Here is a 17,917-nt window from a genome sequence, read left to right as displayed (position 1 = left end):
AGTGAATGCCTAGATGTTTGGATATAACTTCACCTTCTTAAACAAGTGCTTGCCATGCTTGTTCTGTTTCCAAAAATAAAAGAAAAGTTTGAACAAAAGTAACTTGGCTAAATTAGTGACAAATCAAGTAGAATTAAGTGGTGGTATGCATGCTTGATTGTTTAGTCAGATCACTGGAATTAGAGTGTAGAATTATCATTCTTTGTGTAGAAATTGAAAACTGTCTATGGATCTTGATGAATAAATGTCTTTGGCCATGAAAAAGAAAGAAAAAGAAGAAGAAAAAGCCACTGAAAAAGGGCAACCAAAAAGCAAGAAAATTGAGAAAATAAGCTAGGCACCAATGGTTTGAACTTCTGAGACAAATGCCTGTGGTGTTCATGTATTAAGGATATGCTTGGATGAATAGGTTCTGAGGAGTGTTTCAACACTTGGTAACTTGGGTTAACTAACCCGGGATTATCAACCAAAAGTCCATTATCAAGAGCAACCTAAATACAAAACATTTAGTCACACAAAGAGGTGCTGGGCACCAATGTCTCAAGAAGAAATGTGAACTAAAATGCCTAAAGTGGATATGTGTAGTGCACTGATAAGAAAAAGAAAATGCCAAAGGCTTGTGCAACACATGACACTAAGCAAACAAGGAGCAAAGGAGCTCTAAGAAAAAGAAAAGAAAAACAAAGAAGAGAAAAGTGCCAAAGACATAAGAATAACAAGAGGCCATAGCAGTGTTTGATGGATGCAATGAAAAAGTGATAATCTTACCTGATAAGTATGAAAAAGTGATGCTGCAACTTTCTGCATAAAACCCTTCTGATGAACTTCAAATGCTTGCTAATATAGCCAATGTAATTGCTTTCTGTTTCATACTTTCTTCTCAAATAACTCAGGACTTGCTTAGGGACAAGCAAGTATTAAGTTTGGTGTTGTGATGCCAAGGCATCGTAGGCTAGTTTCACTAGCATTTTTCTGTTAGTTTTAGTTGTTTTATGCATTTTCTTGAGCTTAAAGTAACCAAGAATGGTTAAAAGAATAACAAAGCAATGAACCATCCAAACAATATGATTTTGATGCAAATTCCATGAGTTTTAGTTATATTACTTGAATGCTATGAATGGAAGATTTCTCATGAAATTTTGCAAGACTTTGATGCATTTGTTTAGATGATTTCAGGGAAGAAGAGGCTAAGCAAGGAAGCAACAAAATCAATAAAGGAAGCTTGAATATCACATGTGGAGTTTAAGTTCCAGTTTAAGCCTAAACTGGAGCTTAAACGCCAGAATCATGAAGGCTAAGAAATGCTGGAATTGAAGTTTAACCTCCAGTTTAACCTCAAACTGGAGGTTAAACGCCAGAATGAAAAGCCTCACCAAAGAAGCATTCCACGTTTAACCTCCAGTTTGACCTCAAACTGGAGGTTAAACGCCAGAATGAGAATGCCACTCAGGAAGGAGTTCCACGTTTAACCTCCAGTTTAACCTTAAACTGGAGGTTAAACGCCAGAATGGGAAAAGCACCAGGGAGCCATTTCCACGTTTAAGCTCCAGTTTGACCTCAAACTGGAGCTTAAACGTGTTCAACCAAGAACTCTCCTCCAGGGTTGCTTTCTTCATTTCCACGTTTAAGCTCCAGTTTAACCTTAAACTGGAGCTTAAACGTGTTCGACACCTCCAGGGCTACCCTTCTAAGCTTCCACGTTTAACCTCCAGTTTAACCTTAAACTGGAGGTTAAACGTGTTCGACCTCCAAGATGCCTCCTTCCATTTCCACGTTTAACCTCCAGTTTAACCTTAAACTGGAGGTTAAACGTGTTCGACCTCCAGGGCTGCCCTTCCTATCTCCACGTTTAAGCTTCAGTTTAACCTTAAACTGAAGCTTAAACGTGTTCGACTACATGACTCTCCAGGGCTGCCTTCTTCCATTTCCACGTTTAAGCTTCAGTTTAACCTTAAACTGAAGCTTAAACGTGCTTCTACAAAAGGCCTCACTGGAAGTGTCTGGCGTTTAAGCTGCAGTTTAAGCTTAAACTGCAACTTAAACGCCACTCTTGGAAAAGGTTTCTGGGCCAAAAATATTGCGGTTTAAGTTAGTCTTTGAGCACAAACATTAACTTAAACTTACTCTGGTATGAAACCCAATTGAATATCATGGTTTATGGGATTGGGCCTGAAGGATTGATGAGTTTGAAATCTCAATTTATTGAGTCATGTGTCATTATTTGATTATCACTAAGTTGGCTCAATGAATGTTACAGAATTTGGATCAACAGCCTCAACAAGATTATGGATCATAAACCCAAGGCAAAAGGAAAGCATGGAGAGGCCTCAAAGCCCAAGAAACACAACAGAAGCTCAATATAGAAAGTGTATAAATAGGATAGAATTGAAGGGAGGAAGGACTTTGGACTCTCACTTTTAGCTAGTTTTCATATCTTTGTAATTGAATTCAGAGCTATGACTCACTAAACCCCCTTTCATTGGGTTAGGGAGCTCTATTGTAATTCAATGAATCAATAATAGTTTTTCTTCTTCTTCAATCTTTTCTCTTGAATTTTGTTAGAAAGCTTCTCGATCTAATTCCATTGGGTAGTTGTCTTGGGAAAGAAACTACCCATAATTGGAATCCTTCGGAACCTTGGGAAAGGAATGGAGGATTCATGCTAGAGAAGCTTTCTCACAGTGAATTGGATTGGGGTTTGGATGGATATTGTGACATGTAATCCTACCAAATTGTGGTTCATGAAACTGTGTGGTATAATCAGTGATCGAGCATCATCTCTTCTTATGAACATTTAAACCAAGGGATTGGGAATTTGTTCATTTTTAGAGAGAATTGGTGAGCCAAGGGATTGGGATCCAATCATATAAGATTGCCAAGCAAAATTCAATGAACGCATTGCTTGAGGAAGAGATAAACATGTTTTGATTCGGAGATCTCAATATCTCCTATAACCCAATGAATCCCCCAATTCTGATTTCCATCTTCTCTTTACATTCTGCAACTCAATTCATGCAACCACCCCATTCCCTTTTAATTTCAGCAATTTAGTTTCTGCTCTTTAATTCATGCAATTTAAGATTCCGCCATTTCAATTTCTTGTCATTTACTTTTCCCGCCAATTTTACATTCCGCAATTCTCACCTCAATCTTGATTCTGCTCAACTAGAACACACTTCTAATCCGAATTGCTCACTCAACCAATCCTTGTGGGATTCGACCTCACTCTATTGTGAGTTTTTACTTGACGATAACCGGTGCACTTGCCGGAAGGAATTTTGCCGATCGTGCAATTTCCTAAATCGTAGCATAACTAGTTTATGCGCATCATGTGCTTAAGAACCCTGGACACCTGTAAATTGGGGACTTTAGCAAAGCTGAGTCACAATCTGAAAAGGTTCACCCAATTATGTGTTTGTGGCATTTATGTATCAGGTGGTAATACTGGAAAACAAAGTGCTTAGGGCCACGGCCAAGACTCATAAAGTAGCTGTGTTCAAGAATCAACATACTGAACTAGGAGAATCAATAACACTATCTGAATTCTGAGTTCCCATAGATGCCAATCATTCTGAACTTCAAAGGATAAAGTGAGATGCCAAAACTATTCAGAGGCAAAAAGCTACTAGTTCCGCTCATCTAATTGGAGCTAAGTTTCATTGATATTTGGAATTTATAGTATATTCTCTTCTTTTTATCCTATTTGATTTTCAGTTGCTTGGGGACAAGCAACAATTTAAGTTTGGTGTTGTGATGAGCGGATAATTTATACGCTTTTTGGCATTGTTTTTACATAGTTTTTAGTATGATTTGATTAGTTTTTAGTATATTTTTATTAGTGTTTAATTAAAAATCACATTTCTGGACTTTACTAGAATTTTGTGTATTTTTCTATGATTTCAGATATTTTCTGACTGAAATTGAAGGACTTGAGCAAAAATCTGATTCAGAGGCTGAAGAAGGACTGCAGATGCTGTTGGATTCTGACCTCCCTGCATTCAAATTGGATTTTCTGGAGTTACAGAAACCCAAATGGTGCGCTCTCAATTGCGTTGGAAAGTATACATCCAGGGCTTTCTAGCAATATATAATAGTCCATACTTTGCCCAGGTTTAGACGACGCAAACTGGTGTTCAACGTCAGTTTTCTGCCCTATTCTTGCGTTAAAAGCCAAAAACAAGTTGCAAAGCAGAGTTAAATGCCAGAAACAAGTTACAAACTGGCGTTCAACTCCAAGGAAGACCTTTACACGTGATAACTTTAACGCTCAGCCCAAGCACATACCAAGTGGGCCCGGAAGTGGATTTCTGCATCATTTACTCATTTCTGTAAACCCTAGTAACTAGTTTAGTATAAATAGGACTTTTTACTATTGTATTTACATCTCTGGTTAGTCTTTGACTAATTTTATGTTCTAAGATCACGTTTAGGGGGCTGGCCATTCGGCCATGCCTGGACCTTGTTCTTATGTATTTTCAACGGTAGAGTTTCTACACACCATAGATTAAGGTGTGGAGCTCTGCTGTTCCTCATGAATTAATGCAAAGTACTATTGTTTTTCTATTCAACTCAAGCCTATTTCTTCTCTAAGATATTCATTCGCACATAAGAACATGATAAATGTGATGATTATGTGACGCTCATCACCATTCTCACTTATGAACGCGTGCCTGACAAACACTTCCGTTCTACATGAAAGCAAGCTTGAATGCATATCTCTTAGCCTTCTGATCTACGATCAGAGTCTTCGTGGTATAGGCTAGAATTATTGACAGCCATTCTTGAGATCTGGAAAGTCTAAACCTTATCTGTGGTATTCCGAGTAGGATCTGAGATGGGATGGCTGTGATGAGCTTCGAACTCGTGAGTGCTGGGCGTAGTGACAGACGCAAAAGGATTACTGAATCCTATTCTAGCATGATCGAGAACCGACAGATGATTAGTCGTGCGGTGATAGCGCATTTGGACCATTTTCACTGAGAGGACGGGATGTAGCCATTGACAACGGTGATTCCCAATATATAGCTTGCCATAGAAAGGAGTATGAATGATTTGGATGAAAGCAGTAGGAAAGCAGAGGTTCAGAAGGAATAAAAGCATCTCCATACGCTTATCTGAAATTCTCACCAATGAATTACATAAGTATGTCTATCCTATTTTATATTTTAATTATATTTTAATTATCAAATCTCCATAACTAATTGAATCCACCTGACTGAGATTTATAAGGTGACCATAGCTTCCTTCAAACCAACAATCTCCATGGGATCGACCCTTACTCACGTAAGGTTTATTACTTGGACGATCCAATGCACTTGCTGGTTAGTTGTGCGAAGTTGTGACAAAAAACTAAGATTATGAACGTGCGTATTAAGTTTTTGGCGCCGTTACTAAGGAATGAACGATCACGATTTCGTGCACCAATGTCCCAAGTTGAAAGACTCTGGAGAGTTGAGCAACCAGAATCTTTATTTATTTATTTATTTCAATCCTTTTATTTATACTTATTGTAATTTTTACTAGCAGAGTCAATGACATCATGTAGCATCTAGTTGTGGGGCCTTAGAATCAAATAGTTGTGGGGCCTTAGAATCAAATCCAACGCAAGTCGCATCCTTGTACAATCATTAACCTAAACGATATAAATATAAGTGTTTCAGCATTTCAAGTGTTTCAGCATATCAAAGCAATTAACATGAAATACCTTCTTTTTGGTCTTGGTTTCTTCATCCTCATCCTCATCTTCCTCATCATCATCATCCTCTTCATCATCCTCTTCAATGTCGTCTTCATCATCATCTTCCAGGTCTCCAAACTCCTCTCCCTGAATGGCCTCACCAGTAAACCATGACAAAGCATGAGGTATAATCTTATCCCTTATTGTTGACCTGAACAAGTGTGATATGAGAATTCATCAATCCTGGATTCAGAAAACAACATCGAAAAATAGCAGAAGGAATGGAGGGAAACAAGTAATCTTGCCCAATGTCATAGTCTTGAGTTATCAAACTCCTTTGTTGATTGATAATTGAAAGTTGCTAGTTGATTTGGATCCCTCTAAAGCTAGTCTTTCCTTAGAAGTTGACTAGGACTTGAGGAATCAATTATTTATCCACTTGACTTTCCTTCATAGTTAGAGGTTAACTAACTGGGAGCAATAGACAATTCTCATCACAATTGATAAGGATAATGAGGATAAGACTTCTAGTTCTCATACCTTGCCAAGAGCTTTATTAGCTATTAGTTTAATTCTTGCAATTTACTTTTCTTGTCCTTTATCCAAAACCCCAAAATACTTGTCCCATAATCAATAACAAGAACACTTTCCTGCAATTCCTTTAAGAGATGACCCGAGGTTTGAATACTTCGGTTATTATTTTTAGGGGTTTGTTACTTGTGACAACCAAAATTTTGTATGAAAGGATTTTTTGTTGGTTTAGAAACTATACTTGCAACGAGAATTTATTGTGAATTTCTTTACCGATGAAAATATGTTCATCAAAATGGCAAATAACGAAAATCCGCACGTCATTCTTGCTCCATCTGATTTTGAAGTTCCTCGGACTGTTAAAGAGAATATTAATTAGCTCTGGCAAATAATCTAGTCATATCTAACAGCTAAACAGCAGGTTTTCAAATTTACAAATTTTTTACTTCTGCTTGTGTTCCTCTTAAAGATTCAAACTAAAGACTTTCATAACAAATTAATGTAAAAAGTAAATAAAATGAAATAAAAAGATTTACCATATCTTCATCAATATCTTCATCATCTTCAGGAACTTGTGGTGGATTGAAAAAATTGAAGAAACTCTCAGTTTTCAGTCTTTGTAATAGGTTTTGCGTTCTTTGAACCCTTCTTGGACTTTTCTTAAGAATCTTCTGCATCAAGCATTTCCCTGGGTGCCATTGAATTTCAGTCCTACAGGAAAAAGTAACCACCAAATTTTATTTAAGAAAAAGCCAACCCATTGTGACACAATATAGAGTTGTGGATAGCAAACTGCACAATAAAGTAGAAAAGGGAAAAAAAAAGCTCACCCAATTGCTTTTTCCAATATTGGCTCATCCTCATCAATCATGTGATTTGTTTTTGTCAAAACAGTGTTTGTGAAATAAGGATTGGTATCGAAATAAAACTCAGGCTTGAATCCTTTTGGGTTGTCTATCCTGCTCCACTTGATATCTTTGAGAAACTTGAGAGCACCTTCATCACGCTCTGAAATCTATTTCACAAAGACTTAAAATTAGCTCAGTTGCAAGACATAAAATAAACATTTAAGAGAAAAAAGGAGTTACTATTGAATAGAACCAACTAACCTCTTAAGCTAACACTAAGACTTGGTTGCAAGACATAAAATAAACATTAAAAAAAAAGGAGTTACTATTGATAGAACCAACTAACCTCTTCAGCTAACACTTCATTGTTTTTCATTGCATTGAGCCAAAAAGTAGGTACTCCTTTTTCTAGAAAACCAAATCAAAATGTTATCAGTGAATGAATTGAAATGCTATTTAAAGAAAAGGTGTGATCTTGTAATTAGTACCTTTATTCTCTTCAACATCTGCGGTTTTCTCCTCCGCTATTCCTTCAACTTCAGTGACACCATTAACTATCTCAAAGCGCTACATCCATTAAGAAATGGTTGAGGGATACAGATTTTTTTCCTTTTTTTGGCAAAAGGATTACATAAAACGGCTCCGCAGATCACAATATATTAAGATCCGCAGGTTCTATCAAAATGTGAAACAAATGAACATTCTTGCTCTTGGTCCAATCATAGCACATTGGTCATAGCTTGAAGCTACCAGCAACGTGGCATTAGAGCCGGAGATAAGAAAATATACTGAACATCCATCATTGCAATAAAATTCAAAACCATGATGTTTGAATTCTAATATTGCAGATGGAAGAATTAAGCTTCACAAAGTATACAAAACAGACACAGTATGCAAAATCATATGCAACTTCACACTCTACAAGAACAGATTACTTAGGGTACCTTTGTATACAATGGCTGATACATTTTTTGGTACTTGGCCTCAAGAGCTGCTCTCTCCTCAAAAAATTTTACCTCTAGCTCATCATGTTGACCTTGCAAAAAGTCCAAGTAACACAAGTACTCAACAATACTAATAATAACACAATGAACACATATGAAGAATAATATACTCTTCTAAATTTAGCACCATAGCAGCCTTATGAAGTTGAATTAAGAAACTATTTAATTTTCAGGTGAATCTGATGTCCTTGCCAAACAACATTCCCAAGTGCTCCATATTGAAAAACTCATTGAAGAATGATCACCCACTGTTCATTGACATGATCAATCCAAGAACAGCCACAACATACTATTAAAAAAAGGGACCGACTAGGTAGTAAAATGAAGACATAAATACATTAACAAAACAAGATTTTATTCAAAATCAGCGTCAATAGCACAATAAAAACAACGTCAACAACATTTGTAATGATACAGCCTTATGAACCACCCCTAATTTTTTATAAGGTGATAGCACAAGCACTTGAAAGGGAGATATAATCAGCAATTTTAACATGCATAAATTAAAAATCGCACGGTAATCTTTCACTTAATTTTTACCCCAGAATATTATCATGGTAATAAATTTGAAGAAACCTAAGGTAAACTAATGGATCTTGTTGCTTAATTAGGCCATTATTTTATTACGATTCATGCATTACATACTTTCTTCTTCTATTGTTACTTAACCGAGTCAACCAAGTGCAAAACTATTTTTGTGAAATAAGAAAATTTGTACATATTATAATACAACCTCCTAAGTGCACTGATATCACCAACTACCTTAGTGGAAATAAGCTATCAGTTGAAGTATATCATGCAAAACAAACTGAAATCATGAAGCAATGTACAATATGAAAACTGTAGAGATAAATATAATAGGGGGTGTTTGAGCAAGACAGCAACAAATTGTAAGCCCGATCATATGAAAACTGTAACATACACAAGTAGTGCATAGAAAACATAATAGGGGGTGTTTGAGCAAGCCAGCAACAAATTCAAGGTTTAATGATAATCAGTAACAAATTCAACTCTGATGATTTTTAGCAAAGAAAAAAAATTTTAAACTCTGTGATTATTCAGTAAGATAGCAACAAATTCAAGATTCAATCACTAACAAATTAATTGATTACCAATTCAACATCATCTCAAAATACAGGGAGAAGGGAATCTGAGAAAGGGAGAACAGGGGAAGTAATGATGCATGGACTTACCAACGGCGACTGGGTGACGAAGAGGACCCAACCCCAGAAGAGGACGAGCGACGAAGCAAGTGACGACCCTACGACGGTCGACGATCCACGGCGACTCACAACGGCGAGTACTTGAAACCAGAAGACCACGAGCGACAACGATCCGACGAGTTGCTTCTGTCGCCGGCGAGGAGGAGCCCAGGGAAGGCCGCGAGACGTTAAAACGCCGGCGACGAGACGAGAAGAGCAACGAGACGCCGGTGAGTGTGAACGAGTAGAGACTCTAGTGAGACCGAGAGAGACTCACTACAAGAAAAAAGGCTTATGGCCACGCTTTTTTTGTCACGCTTTAAAAGCGTGGCCAAAAGTGGTCAATGGCCACGCTTTTGTGAGGGTGGCGATTGAATAGAGATTCATCCACGTTTTTTCGCCACGCTTCAAAAGCGTGGCCATATCTCCCACATACGGCCACGCTTTAACGGGTTGCCATTTGTAAAAAGCGTGGCAAAAGAAAAAGCGTGGCGATAGGTTACCAAAAGCGTGGCGATAGAGCAACTGCCACGCTTGTAGAGGCCACCCTTTCAAAAGCGTGGCGGTAGCTCAAAAAGCGTGGCGAAAAGCTATCGCCACGCTTTTTTCAGCTTTTCGCCACGCTTTAAAAGCGTGGCAATAGAGCTGTTTTCTTGTACTGACTCTAGTGGCAGTGAGAGAGAAGAGAGAGTTTGAGTCTCAGAATTGGGAATGAGAGATGTTCGTTGAGAGTGTGCTGGTGAGAAACCCAAGAAGATGAAGACATGAAGCTCTGTTCTTTTATCTTTTTCTCAGTTTTTCAGATGACATTTTTTTTGTATGAACAATGAGAGATGAAGGTTGGGTGAGAACCCAACAAACAAAGAACAAAGTAATTTTGTTTAGTATTTTTTAAATTTAATTAATTTTTTTGGTATGAATGATTGATTAGGATTTATGAAGAGACAAATGATTTTGTTAAATGTATTTTTGTTTTTATTTTTTAGATTATTTAAATTTTAAAATTATAAAATTAAACAATTTAATTAATCTAAAAGAGTAATTTTTGTCTAATATATAAAAAAAGGATATTTAAGTATTTTTATAAAATTAAAAAAATAAATATTTTTTATTTTTATTTAATTAAAAGGATGTTTTAGTAAAAGTGGTGATATAATATATATTTAAAAAAGAAAAAATTAAATACTGATGTAAAAAATAAATTCCACGTAATTTATTACTACTTGTCTATATTTTAAATGTATCGGTACGTATGAATTTATTATCGTACCATAGCAAACACTTTAATATTATATTTATATTCGGCATGTTAAAATAAAAATTTACTAGTTGAACTATTGATTCAGGAACCCAAATAACTAATCCGAGTTTAATAACTATAGATATTAAAGTAATTAAGAACAAAGAAAGTCGCCAGTTGGTCCAATTAAGGTATAATTAATAATGTGGTCCAAAAGGGAGTAACAAAAATATTAATATTAATTCATTTCTATGTTCTGGTCTCGTGGTTTAAGAAGCTAATATCTATTTTGGGTATAGGCACGTCTGCACGTATAATGCAATAAGACATGAAACTATACGCCAAAATACCCAACATTAATTCCTAACCGATTAGGTTCAAAACAAAGTTGTATGTTATTGGTGGCTAAGTTCGAACAACATTATACAAGTTTACGTGAGTTGTAATAATAAGTTGTAACTAACGAAGCTTTATTTCATATGTAAATGTCTTGACAAGCAATAATTATATAAGAACTTCAGTTCTTCCAAAGTTGCCGCTTTGCCAAAAAAACTTCATTTAAGAAATCATCTATCTAAGTCATAATGCTGGTTGCATTATAATTAATTAGTTGACCAATACAATTATACATGTTGACAATGGCTAGCCATGTCGTATTTGTGGAGACATGAAGAGAAACTTTTTTCTTTTTTGAGTGTAAAAGAACTAGAGCCAATGGCCAATGGTGAAGTGTCTCGATGAGAGCAGGAAAAAAAGTTATTTTATTACAATTTGAGAGAGAGAGAGAGAGAGAGAGAGAGAGAGAGAGAGAGAGAGAGAGAGAGAGAGAGAGAGAGAGAGAGAGAGAGAGAGAGAGAGAGTATCATTATTTTTCAATTTATTTAAAATTTATGCAAATTACAAATCTAGGCAATATATATTAGTAAGTTTTGCAGCCACTATCTGTGAACAGAGGCAGATATATACAATGGGGGCCAGTAATAACTTTGGCCTTCCAAAATTTTAAACAATTAAATCTTTATATAAGATATGTGATTTAATAATTTTATATGCGATTATTTTTTATTATACGATGAGTTTTAGTTTCAATTTTTTATTTCAGTAATAATTTTACTTAATTAATTTTATATTATATATTTAAGTTTTTGTAAGTTTTTTAAATTAGTTTTTATATATTCATCTTTACATTTATTTTTTAAAATTTTATTTGATTTTTTAATAATAAATATTAACATATTTAATCTTTATATTATTATATGAAAAATCAATAATAACTTACATTTTTATATGTCACTAATCACATTGTTCATTTTAGACGTTCTTTTTTTGACAAAAATGTTAATTTTTCTTTTTTAAACATATATTATTAAAAGAAAAACTTTTACCTTATCTTTTTTTATCATAATTTATTTTGTCTATTATTTTATTTGAGATCTGCATCTTGTATTCTATACAGATACTAACATCTTTGAGATAATTAATAGTTTATAATTTATTTTTAAGATTTTAAAATTTTTAAAGAACCTATCTTAATTAATAAGATATATAATAATTTTTTTTAACTAAAAACACTATAAAAGTATAATATTTTGTAATTTTATATAGTAGTTGTGTCTTTTTATCATTTTATGTAACTAACTATTGAAAAAAATTTCGAAGATTTTTTTATATGTTGATAAATATTTTTAAAAAAAATCCAATAAATACGTGTATCATGCATAATTTATTTTTATATAGTGAAAGAATATAACACACAAAAAAAGAATTAAAAAGTTTGTGTAAAGTTCAATTTTTTCATATTAAAATTTTTAGATCCTCCCCATATCTACGAAAATGGGTGAGAATATATTGTTTCGCATTTTCACTACCAGTGACATACATACAATAAAATTGGTAAAACTTTGTTCCTATTTTTTTGCCAAAGGAAACAAAATTGACTAAAATCGATCGTTTCTTTATTTTCACTGTCAGAGCCAATGAAATTGGCTAATAATTGTTTCTCATTTTCGCATACACTGATAAAGAAAATGAAAAAGAATAGAAGTGTCCCATTATTTTAGCATGCATCGAAAGCAAAAATAAGAAAGAAAATAAGTTTTCAAGATTTTGCAAGCAGTAGCTGCGAAATTGGCAAAGATAATGCTAAATTGAATAGCTTACAATTGAATTTTTTGTTCTATTATTTTTTCCATCTTAAACTCAAATTTTGAACCAAATGACTATTGAATCTTTAATCGTTGTTATTTATCCGAACGCAACTATAGGATGTAACGATGATGGTGCAAATTTTAAATGCAAAATTTTCATAAATATTTACCAGTTTCAATATTTGGTTGAGGTTAAAAATTATATTTTGATGATTATGGGGATAGTTAAACTTAACCATATTAAAAAAATTAGGGTATGAGATTCTTTTTTTAGTAATTGAAGTGTGCGATATAAAGTGGTTTGGCTAAAAGATGATGAGTATGTACCAACTGTTATATGTTCGATTGTCATGTGACAATTGAGTTAGTGAATATTAGTGATAGTTCTTCATCTTCGTATTCAGGTCCACAGAGACAGAGTTCTGGAACGGACCAAGTCGCAGGTAAAAAACAAAATTGGTGGCCTAAGAATTGCATCTTTAGAACTACGTGGTGTTAGATTTCTTGAAGATTCAAAGTCAGACAAGGAGTGGGTCTAAAGTAGTTCTGATAATAGTAGTGATGAAGAGACAGAGTTCGTCTCAAAAGTTCAACTTTCTAGAATTCTACAAGCACAATTTATCTTACTAACACCATATTTCCTTCTTAGTCATTTGCAAGAATATTTTAGTTAATATTTTTCATTGGACCTTGATGTTATGCATGTGGACCCAACGCTTTTTGGTTCCAGTGACCCTAACGACTACAAATACAAATAAGTGTAGAGTTTCGAGTTGGACATAAATTCTATATCAGAGTCTATATATGCATGTAATCTTGCATCAAGACCTACAGTATTTAGAGAAGTGTTAAGTATCAGATACTCAAGTGATTAGACGAAGTACTATTGTTTAAATCGTCATAATATGATGATAATCAGTGGCTAAGAGAATGGGAGATTGAATCTTGACCTCTTTTAACTAGACTTGTAACTTTGCTTTCTTTTGAGAGAATGCAGGAGATACATAAATTTTGTCTCCTGATGCGGTAGGAGCCAAAACAGAGTTGCTTAAAAGAATAGTAATAGTGAAGCGTTGCAAAGTAGAGAAATTAGGAGACACTTTATTTTTGTCTCCTTTGTAGCAGAACCAGTAACAGAAAATAGAGTAGAGAGTGACACACAGATGTATCTTGGTTTGGCTACCCAATGCAATGTAGCCTACATTCAATCTCTATCACAATAATGAAGAAATTTCACTATCTTTTCATCAGATTACAATTACCAATTCTCCCTAGGATATACCCCAATCCTATCTGAGACACGTCCAAATTCTAACCCAACCTGAATTTGACTAGGACTCACCCTAACTTTCAACTGCAAAGTGGTAACCCAACTTGCAAGGAAATCTCCACAGGATCATGACACAAAACAGAAATACTTACAAAGGATTTTTGAAATAAATTAGGCTTTTTCTCAAAGTCTAGATCTTTGCTTTTTTCTTCTCATTGGCTTTTTTTACAAACCTCACCATGTTTTCCTTTTTTCAATGAAATTCAGACATACTAAACTGAGAAAAAGAACTATAAAATGAAAACCATGAAGGAGAAGAACAAGAACAGCTCAAGGGGAGCTGTAATCGAAACCAGTGCTCTTTCTCTCTTTTTTCAATCCTTGGCCGTTCACCGCTATTATAGAGGAGTAAAGCTTCCAGGGCTTGAACCATCTTCAACACTTGGTTTGTCTTCTTCTCCAACAATCAGAATCCACAGCGGTGTGATCAAAGGAGAGAGAGAGAGAGAGGACCAAGGCATTGACATGAAACCAACAATTCACTTTCATCCTTTTTCTTCAAGCTTCTTGAATCTGGACCATGCTTTCTATCTTTGGTCCCAAGTTTGCTTCTTGGCCGTTGATGAACCACTGAGCACCTTTGACTTCACTATCTTCATAGTTTCTTGAATGTTGGTTGAGACACAGAGGATTTCTTCACGGTTTCTTGGTGAAGCACAAATGAAAAAATTACCTTTTTTGTGATTCTCTGTTGTATTGAGATCTTCCTCCGTTTGTAGCCATTTCACTTTCTCTTCTTGCTTGAAAATGGAAGTTAGCTTATCATTCTTCTTTTTGCCCTAGCTCCAAATCTTTCTTCTTTCTTTCTTCTCGTTTCAGAGATTGATGTGATAGAAAAGAAAAGGAAGAGAGAGAAGAGAAAGATTGCTGGTTCGGAAGATGTGAAAATGAATTCAAATGAATTTCAATTTGTTTACTCGGTTAATTAGTGACTTGGTTGAAGTGATATGAATTTGGATGTGACCACCGAATTAGATTTGGATCTTTATTTGGGCCAGATTTGATTTTTTTTTTTATTTGACTAGAGGCTTGATTTGTTTCTGATAGAAAGAATTGTAATGATAGCAGAATTAATTTCTTGGACCATTGTGTGTATATTAGGGCTTCGGTAATAGTTTCTTGGGCCAGCATCGGTTAAATTAAATTTTCTGTACACTAAACCAAATATATCATACAAACAATTTAACATTAATCCAATAATATTTAATCATCATTTTAATCGTAGTTTAATTTACTAAACTCAACAATCTTTTTTTTATGACAAATCTATTTTATTATATAAAAATCGAATTTCTGCACTTAATGATGGAACTAACGTGGCATGCTCTGGAGAGTGTTTTCCGATTTAATTATTTTAACTCATTCAATTTAATTTATTACAATGACTTAATTATATCAATTAATTGATTTGATTAGATATTTAAATATTGATATAATTTATTATAATTTATATTACTTAATTAATTATACTACCTTAATTGTAATTTGTTATATTAGTGAATAGGTTTTTTTATTTATGAGGTCTAAAATAAAATAAATAATTTATTGTTTATTCTAATTAAATTTATTAAATTTAATTATATATTATATATGAATTAATGTTAATTTATAAATTATTTTACATTATAATATTCAATCAAATAAATTATAAATTACTTTAAATTATATACGTACGGAAAAATGGATTTAAATGTGGTTTATATAGTATAGATAGTATTAAATTAAGAATGGTGCATTTTTAAGTATTTTGATATGATTTAATTATATCAGCTAATTGATTTGATTATATATTTAAATATTAATGTAATTTATTATAGTATATAATACTTGATTAATTTTACTACATTAATTGTAATTCCTTATATTAGTTAATTGGTTTATTCATTTATAAAGTCTGAAATAAATAAATAATTTATTGTTTATTCTAATTGAGTTTATTAAATTTAATTATATTATATAAATTAAAAATAATTTATAAATCACCTTATTTTCTTAGTCTTTTATATTCCATGAATTGTTAAGTTTTAAGTTTTATATTTTCGTAAGCAAAAGTAATATAAGACAAAATTTCTTCATTCTAAACGGAATTATTCTATGTATTATTAACTAATATCATCAGTGACGGACCCAGAAAAATTTAGTAGTGGGGACAAAAATATAATAAAATTTAGATATAGATTTTTTTTTTGCTTTCCACGATGGGAGCCACTCCGATAAAGACGTCTAAAATATCTTTTTTTCTAATTTTTTAATAATTAAAATTTAACACATATAATAGATTAAATCGTGTTATTTTTGTTAAAATTAGGCTAAATAAATTAATATTATTTTTTATAAGAAATGACTATAATACCCTTATTATAGAAAATGGCTAAAATACTCATATTATATATATTAATTTTGAGAATCCTAAATTCTAGCCCTTTTTCTTCTCTGTCGTGATATAGTTAGGATTTAGAATTTTTAAAATTAATATGGGTATTTTAGTTTTTTTATAATAGAGACATTGTAGTCATTTTTAATAAAAAATATTAATTTATACCGGCTCAAAATTTAATTTATTAATTTATTGGATAAACTGATTTGTTCGGTCTAATTTCAATAAAAATAACACTGTTTAATTGATTATATGTGTTAAATTTTAATTTTTAAAAAATATCTTTAAAAAAAGACGTTTTTGACATCTTTATCTAAGCGCCCCCTTCCACGATACCCAACAAGTTAAGAACTAATTCATCGTGAATTTGGGTTCCATTTAACAGTCTGCAATTGACCGACAATGAGTTGCATGCGACACATACAAGATGGAATTCAAACTCCCAATACTTACTTAAGCGGACGACTAAGCTATCACTTGACTAATCTAATTTGGTTTAGATATATTTAAAATTTTAAATAAGATACATATTGATAAGAACTAAATATATATATATATATATATATATATATATATATATATATATATATATATATATATATATATATATATATATATATATAATCACTTATTATAATATTTAAAATAATAAAAATATAATTTCATACGTACAATATAATATTCAAAATAACGAAAAAGATAATTTATAACGACTTTTTTTTTATTTTTAACATGACTAAATATTATATTTTTATATATTTATTTAAACAATTATTTTACTTTTTATTATCTCATATTTAATTGTCAAATCTACTTATTATAATCTTTATGATATAAATAAATTTTTTAACTAAAATAATTACAGTATATTAACATATAAATAATGTATTTTTTTATCTTAAATAATTTTAAAAAAAATCACTAATAATTTAAGTTGTATTTAATTAAAAAACTAAATTTTAATTTAATTATCAATTGTTTAACTAATAATTTGAGTTTATTTATTTATTTTGTATGCTAAATCAAATTTAATAAAATATTTTTTAATATAAAATACAAAAAAATTATTTATATTTTATTTTAAAATAAACATAATATATATATATAAGTGTAAGTATTAGTTTTTTGAAAAACCTTTGTAGAGCAAATGCCTCCTCTTCCTTATGCGTGGGTCCGTCCCTAAATATCATCATTAGATTTGATTTATTAAAAATATAAAATAATTTTATATAACAAATTTTTAATTAAACTCATTCTAAAACGTAAGCAAAATAAATTAATTTTCTAGGCGACTCAGTGTAAATCCATAATTTATACAACAATCAAACAAAGTATAGAATTTGTGAAATGGTGATAAAAGGAAATAAAAAAGTAGGGCACACACCATGTCGGCTTGCTTGCCTCCATTGTATCTTAATAAAATATGAACCTACGGAGACTAATCCCGATTCCAAGCTGGGCAGATAGAAAACCTATTTGGATCTCATACAATTAATTTCAACTTGCACCCAAAGTTCTCTTTTAGTCTTTTTGGTTCTTCTCTCTCCCAGTAAGCAAGCAT

The 17,917-nt window shown here is 32.5% G+C and overlaps 1 non-coding gene and 1 pseudogene across 1 annotated transcript; both read right to left on the bottom strand.

The window, feature by feature from the left end:
- Positions 1-5,656: 5,656 nt before the first annotated feature.
- LOC114925780 (nucleosome assembly protein 1;3-like) lies at positions 5,657-14,702 on the bottom strand (annotated as a pseudogene).
- Positions 7,677-7,826, bottom strand: LOC112774562 (small nucleolar RNA snoR2/U65). Its single transcript, XR_003189045.1, has one exon. It is a non-coding gene; the product is annotated as a small nucleolar RNA snoR2/U65 (small nucleolar RNA).
- Positions 14,703-17,917: the final 3,215 nt, after the last annotated feature.

Source organism: Arachis hypogaea, chromosome 18, assembly GCF_003086295.3.
Source record: "Arachis hypogaea cultivar Tifrunner chromosome 18, arahy.Tifrunner.gnm2.J5K5, whole genome shotgun sequence".
Classification (NCBI taxonomy): Eukaryota; Viridiplantae; Streptophyta; class Magnoliopsida; order Fabales; family Fabaceae; genus Arachis; species Arachis hypogaea.
The sequence above is the reverse complement of the archived record's forward strand: the minus strand, read 5'-3'. Positions and strand labels throughout refer to the sequence as shown.